A 5,769-nucleotide genomic window follows, 5' to 3' on the forward strand; every position below is an offset into this window, starting at 1 on the left:
GGCAAGGAAACCCCAAAAGGTTTTCGCTGATCACCCAGAGTTTCAGGATATCCTCACAAAGCAAAGGGAGAAGCCTGACAGGCGCTTCGGTAACCGAAAACTCATGGAGTCCCGGTACCCTTTTGCCTCACCTGCCCCTAAGGGCTGGGCCGATCCGCCCTCGGTCGACCCCCCGGTCTCCCGCCTTACCACAAAGACACTCCTGTCTTTACCCGATGGTTCTTCCATTAAGGACCCGACAGACAGACAGCTGGAGCACCTCGCCCGCTCTGCTTTTTAGGCTGCGGGTTCCTCCCTCTCGCCCTCCTTTGCCTCTGTGTGGGTCGCAAAGGCGATCTCGGTCTGGGCAGAATCCCTTAACACTTCGCTTGAGGAATCCCAGTTCACTCAGAACTTCACAGAGGTAACAGCTCAAATTGCCGCTGCGGCGGAGTACCTCATCCAGGCCTCCATGGACGCTGCTACCTGCGCAGCGTTTGCCGCCTCAAATACCATAGCCATCCGTAGAGCTCTCTGGCTCCGACAATGGCGAGCGGACTCTGCCTCCAAGAAGTCTCTCACGGGCCTTCCCTTTTTTCCAGACCGATTGTTTGGCGAACGTCTGGACAAGCTCATTTCTGACGCCACGGGAGAAAAGAGTACCTCCCTCCCCCAGCTGAAATCCAGGACGTCCTTCACCAGACGTCCACAGTCCTCATTCCGCTCCTTTCGGAACTCATTTGGTTGGTCGACATCCCGTGCTGTCCCCACCACCAGCCGCGGACTACGCAGGGACCGACCTTCTCAGCTCTCCCCGAAAACTATTTCGTCATGGCAGCCTAGACCGAAACAGTCCAGGACTAGGGAGACTCGGCCACGACGTTTTCCCCCCTCATGACTCCTTCGGCGCCCCGGAAGACACACTCATTGTAGGAGGTCGACTGCGGCTCTTTCAATACATCTGGGCTGCTGCCTCAGACGACAAATGGGTGCGAGACCTTGTGTCTTCCGGTTACCACATAGGATTTCGGACCCGACCCCCGAGTCGGTTCTTTCTCTCAAACCCCCCAAAGACTCGAAAACGACGCAAAGCTTTTTTCTCAGCAATCCACTCGCTCCAAACAGCACGAGTGATAATACCTGTCCCAGACGACGAGAAGTTCGGGGGTTTTTATTCCAACCTCCTTGTGGTCCCCAAAAAGGATGGGTCAGTTCGACCCATCCTGGACCTCAAACACCTAAACAAACATGTGCACGTACGGAGATTCAGAATGGAGTCCCTAAGGTCCATTATTGCATCCATGGTCGAAGGGGAATTCCTCGCCTCCATAGACATCAAGGACGCGTACCTGCACATACCCATCCCCCCAGATCACCAAAAGTTCCTCCGCTTCGCAATTCAGGACTCCCACTTTCAATTCGTAGCTCTACCCTTCGGCCTTGCCACCGCACCAAGGGTCTTCACCAAAGTCATGGCGGCCACCATGAGCGCCCTTCACGCTAGGGGAGTAGTCGTTCTCCCTTACTTGGACAACCTACTCATCAAGGCCCCCTCCTTCTGCGACTGCTCAACCAGCGTACAAATCACTGTGGACACCCTTTCCCGCTTAGGGTGGCTAGTGAATCTGGACAAATCATCCCCGATCCCATCACGATCCATCACCTTCCTGGGCATGTCCCTGGACACCCGTCGGGGCTTGATCAATCTCCCTCAGGACAAGGCGTTCGCTCTTCAACGAGCGGTACGCTGCCTTCTACGTCCTCCGTCTCGCTCCATTCGATTCAGCATGAAAGTGCTCGGCAGGATGGTGGTGGCTATGGAAGCAGTACCCTTTGCACAACTGCACCTCCGCCCACTGCAGCTAGCCCTTCTAGCAGCCTGGGACAAGAGCCCCTTCTCCCTGGACAGACATCTTCACCTGACGCCTTCAGTCAGGTACGCACTCCGCTGGTGGCTTCGGTCCTCATCCCTATCGAAGGGGAGATCTTTTCTCCCAGTGAACTGGCTGGTCCTGACCACGGACACCAGCCTCCTAGGCTGGGGAGCAGTGTACCTGCACCACACTGCTCAAGGACGTTGGACGCCCCAGGAGTCCTTCCTCCCCATCAACATCCTGGAACGCCGCGCGATCTTCCTCGCGCTCAGAGCGTTCAGCCCTCTGCTAGCGGGTCGTCAGATTCGAGTCCAATCGGACAATTCGACAGCTGTAGCCTATATCAATCGGCAGGGGGGCACCCGCAGCAAAGCGGCTTATCTCGAGGCCCACAAGATCCTCAGCTGGGCCGAATCAACGGGATCAGTGATATCAGCGGTACACATACCGGGGGTAGAGAACTGGGCAGCAGACTTTGAGTCGCCAAGGCCTGGCTGCCGGAGAATGGTCCCTCCACCCAGATGTGTTTCTACACATCTGCACTCGCTGGGGCACACCAGACGTGGACCTAATGGCCTCAAGGTTGAATGCAAAGGTACCCGCGTTCATAGCCAGGTCACGCGACCCACAGTGCATCGGCGTGGATGCTCTAGTCTGCTCCTGGCACCACTTCCGCCTGCCTTACATATTGCCACCTCTACCCCTGCTGCCGCGGGTAATCAGGAAGATCAAGGCAGAGGGAGTCCCGGTGATACTGATAGCACCGGACTGGCCCAGGCGCGCCTGGTACGCCGAATTAGTACAAATGCTCACAGACGCACCGTGGCACCTTCCAGACATCCCAGACTTGCTGACCCAAGGGCCCATTGCCCAACAGAGCTCTGAAGCTGACGGCATGGCCATTGAGACCTGGATATTAACAAGATCGGGATTCTCCCCCGCGGTTATTGCCACCATGATCAGCGCCCGAAAGCATGCTTCATCCCGCATTTACCACCGTACGTGGAAAATCTTCCTTTCATGGTGCAGGGAAACTAACGTCCAGCCTATGCCTCTGGCCATCCCCAGAATTCTCGATTTTCTACAGTCTGGTTTGCAAGCTGGGTTGGCTCTCAGTTCCCTTAAAGGGCAGGTCTCAGCGCTCTCAATCTTCTACCAATGCCGCCTGGCTCAAAAACTGCAAGTCAAGACCTTCCTCCAGGGCGTTTCCCATCTAGTTCCCCCGTACAAACGGCCGCTGGAACCATGGGACCTCAACCTCGTTCTGGACGGTCTCCAGAGGTCTCCCTTTGAACCTCTCAAGGAATCCTCCCTTGCTCTTCTGTCCTGGAAGGTAACATTCTTAGTTGCAATTACGTCCATCAGACGGGTTTCGGAGCTGGCAGCACTCTCTTGCCGCGAGCCTTTTCTGATCTTTCACCAGGACAAGGTGGTTCTGCGCCCCCTTCCGGATTTCCTTCCAAAGGTTCTTAGCCTGTTTCATTTGAACGAGGACATTGTTCTGCCTTCATTTTGTCCACACCCAGTTCATAGGGTGGAAAGGTCTCTGCATTCATTAGACCTCGTCAGAGCTCTCAGATATTACATATCCAGGACAGCCCCCTTTAGGAAAACGGACTCTTTGTTCGTCATTCCTGAGGGGCCTAAGAAGGGACAGGCAGCTTCAAAGGCGACGCTGGCTCGCTGGATTCGCTCTGCGATCCAGGAAGTCTACCGCTTGCAACTCAAGCCCATTCCTAGTGGGCTGCGGGCTCATTCCACGCAAGCAGTTGGCGCTTCGTGGGCCATTCGGCATCAGGCTTCAGTGGAACAGGTGTGTAAGGCTGCGACCTGGTCTAGCCTACATACGTTTTCAAAGAATTACAGAGTCCATACCTAGGTTTCAGCTGAGGCAAATCTGGGTAGGAAAATTCTGCAAACGGCAGTAGAGCACCTCTCTCAGTAGGCGCTCCAGGCTGTCCGGGACTGGTTCCTAGTCCTTGGGTTATGTTGTCGTCTTTTGTTTCCCACCCATGGACTGCTTTAGGACGTCCCATGGTCCTGTGTCCCCCAATGAGACGTCAGAGAAAAACGGATTTTTGTGCACTCACCGTAAAATCGTTTTCTCTTAGCCATCATTGGGGGACACAGCACCCACCCTGTTGCCCTGTTGGGCCTTGGTTCTCTCAGTACCTTATTTGGTTATGACTCTTTTTTTTCTCATGTTCCTCTGTTGAGAAGTTTTTACTGTTTTTTTCTCCTCCTGCTTGTGTACTAAAACTGAGCTTGCCTGGCCAGGCCAGGGGGTGTATACTGCAGAGGAGGAGCTATGCTTTTGCATCTACTTAGTGTCCTCCTATGGATAGGCAGCATAACACCCATGGTCCTGTATCCCCCAATGATGGCTAAGAGAAAACTATTTTACGGTGAGTACACAAAAATCCGTTTATTACAGGTGTATTATAGGGGGGTGTAGTGATGTATATTACAGGTGTAGTATAGGGAGGTGTAGTGATGTAGTTTATTACAGGTCTAGTATATAGTGGCGTATAATATGGGGGTGTTGTATATAGTGGTGTAGTAAATGGGGGTGTAGTGATGTAGTATATTACAGGTGTAGTACATGAGGGGTGTAGTATATTACAGGTGTAGTATAGGGGGGGTGCAGTGACGTAGTATATTACAGGTGTAGTTTAGGGGGTGTGTAGTGATGTAGTTTATTACAGCTGTAGTATATGGGGGTGTAGTGATTTAGTTTATTACAGGTGTAGTATATGGAGGGGGTGTAGTGATTTAGTTTATTACAGGTGTAGTATGGGGGGGTGTAGTGGTGTAGTTTATTACAGGTGTAGTATATGGAGGGGGTATAGTGATGTAGTATATTAGGTAGAACTGAGTTAATTATATTAGTCCGGCCCTCTAAAACCATCCCAATTTCTTATGCGGCCCCATGGGAAAATTAATTGCCCACCCCTTATCTAAGGAATATTTTAATTAGACATTGGCCTGTTTTGAGAACTGACCTTTTATTGAGGGATCTACTGCCTGAAAGGTCTCATGACAGCAAGGAAAGACAGGAGCCTCCGGGATCTCCTAGTCCATAGCCACTATATTCGTGAAGCTGCCCCCCTTTTTGGCCATAAACAACCTCTTTTGGGGTGTTATCCATGTGGCTTATGTGTGGGATGTAGTAACATTGTGAGAGCTACAACTTACTTATCCGCCGACTGTAGAAGGACTTATCAGATTAGGCATTATATTTCTTGCAGCACTCGAGGGGTCATCTACTATGCCACTTGTGGCTGTAATAAAATCTATGTTGGATTGACCACCCGAGAGCTGAGACGTAGAACGAGAGAACATGTTCTTGACATTGTTGCGTCTGTACAGAGTGATGATGTCACGACTCTCCGGACTATTCCATGCCACGAAACATGTCGGGGTGGCCCTGCACTGGCGGACGTACGTTTTTTCCCGAACTAGTTCCGCGGAAAACAAGCCCTCATATGGCTAGAATGACGGAAAAATAAAAGTCACGGCTCTCGGAAGAAGAATGGCAAAAAAAAAAAACGGAATGCGCAAAATCGGCCGGTCGTGAAGGGGATAATCCCTGATGACTTGGTTCCTAAGCCCCCCTAGAAAAAAAAAAAAAGAAGTGTGACACAAAACAGATGATCAATATTGTTTTTATGAATTAAGAGAGCTCCACCTTTTGTTTTCTTTCAATTTATTGACCGTCTATGTCCATCATCAAGACCTCATTGGCTCTGGAAATGTTTCTTATGATCAGGTCTGGATACTCTGATGCAGTGTTAATCGTGGCCCTTGTGGCATTTTTGCAGCCCGGATCTAGGTGTAGTGTAGGAGCCCCTTAGTGACACGGCTAGCTGCTGTACATTTACACTACATGGTCAGCGGTTGAACCAGAACAAGCCAA

This window comes from Anomaloglossus baeobatrachus, chromosome 1 (genome assembly GCF_048569485.1).
Source record: "Anomaloglossus baeobatrachus isolate aAnoBae1 chromosome 1, aAnoBae1.hap1, whole genome shotgun sequence".
Lineage (NCBI taxonomy): Eukaryota > Metazoa > Chordata > Amphibia > Anura > Aromobatidae > Anomaloglossus > Anomaloglossus baeobatrachus.